Here is a 1993-nt window from a genome sequence, read left to right on the forward strand (position 1 = left end):
ACAGCTGTGCAACAGATAAAAGATGGGCAAAGATAGTGATAAGACAGGTAGGTATATACTACATCTCTTTACAAGGTTCATGTTTTGAATATAAATTTTAGTAATTGGGTGATCAGTTTTTTGAGCAAAACAAATGTGATCTAAAAAACTCTGCATAGGAAAACAGGCAGTACATGTCATTTTTAAATGAAATCTGCGTTACAAACACTATGGAGTTTGCAGTTTAAAATGCTGGCTGTTGTCAGGGTGTGGGCTAGATAACCTTCCTTAATTTCTATAGAACTAGCGCTGATAAACCCGTACCTAGGTCTTGTTCCTGCAGTGAACTGAGGGGACAGCTTCTGTTACTCCATATGGGAAAATGCAGATGTAAGCAGCTGGTGCCTTTGGGTTCCATGCCAATATAGAAAATACAAATCAGATGGCATCCTATGTGCTTATTAAAATACTTGACCAAGCAATCAAAGGGAAAGGGTGTCCAATGCTAACCTTGCTTACAGCTTGCAGGTGTGTGTCTTGGCCTGGGTCGTTATGCCATATGGATAGTTCCCAATTGATCTCATTACTTACAAATTTTGTACACTGTCCTATGGTGTCTGTGCCCAGAAGCTGCCCTAAAGAATGGCAGTGAGCACTGAGTCTTTGTGTTTCACCACCTAACATTGTATGCTGTGCTGGCACTGACCTTTGTACAGAGTGATCTTCTGTAATCACAATACTCCCATCAACAAAAGTAGAGCTGCAGCTACGAGAGTGCAATTAAGTAACCACTAAAGCAAAAGCTTCATCTCATGTCAAATAAAACATGTCGGGTGAAAATCTGACAAAAGTACAGAGGTCTCCCAACAACGTTCATCAATCCGTCGCAGTGATTAGTAATGACCGCTGCGCAAGCCTATGGAGGAGCGCACAGCCAAACACCACTCAGTCATGTCCCCTCCCCTCTCTATAGACCAGAATTGTGCTGTGTGTACAGTGCTCATTCATTCATCTGTCATTGGAAATGATAATGAAAGATCCTTCTAGTGACACTAATCTGACATTCATTGGACTTCTGTACAAAGCATTATTTTTGCTTCTATTAGCAAAATTGATATGAAACTTATTTCCTACACTTGATACCAATGATTTCAGATTTATTTACTCCCACTGTCAGCAATAATTTAGGGGGTTTATTTTATTGCACTGTCACTATAATGACCATTGTTTCCTCCCACTGACAACAGTGATAGGGCTACAATTGTAGGGAATGTGCTACTCCTAATAACTCCAATGGTGGAACCTTTTTATACTCCCATGGACACAATATGACACAATCTTTCCTGCTTGTAATGTTTTGAAAATTAGGTTTAAATATTATTACTATTATTATTATTATTATTATTATTATTAATAAACAGAATTTATATCATGAATTTCATTGTATCATATGTACACCAAAACATTACGCAGTACTGTACAATAAATAGGGGTTGCAAATGGCAGATAGATACAATCAGTGACACAGGTGGAGGAGAAGACCCTTCCCCAAAGAGCTTACATTCTAGGAGGTTTATTTACACTCTTCATTATAGATTACTGACACCAGTGACTATTTTAACTCACTGACACCATTGATGTGACTTTACTGACACCACTCATTTTATTCTCACTGATTCCAACCATTAGAGCTTATAAGTGCAACGCCCTTTTTTAAAAAAAAATAAAAATAAAAAGGTGCTGCACCTCCCCCTAATTCTGAATTCATTATGAATGGGAGCACAAAGCCTCCTGGGATACTTACATCACGCATTTCGGGGGGTTCTTGGGTGCCCCTTCTGCGCATGCCCCAGCATCTTGGGCATGCACAGATGGAGCCTTTTCATGAAAGGAGAAAAATTTGCGCATGCGTGAGATCTGCAATTTTTTTTCCAACCTATGTCACCCGATCTTGCGCCTGGGTTGGGTGAAGTAGGAAGGAGAACCCAGGGGAAGAGGCAAAGATGGTGGCGCC

Source organism: Pyxicephalus adspersus, chromosome 5, assembly GCF_032062135.1.
Source record: "Pyxicephalus adspersus chromosome 5, UCB_Pads_2.0, whole genome shotgun sequence".
Classification (NCBI taxonomy): domain Eukaryota; kingdom Metazoa; phylum Chordata; class Amphibia; order Anura; family Pyxicephalidae; genus Pyxicephalus; species Pyxicephalus adspersus.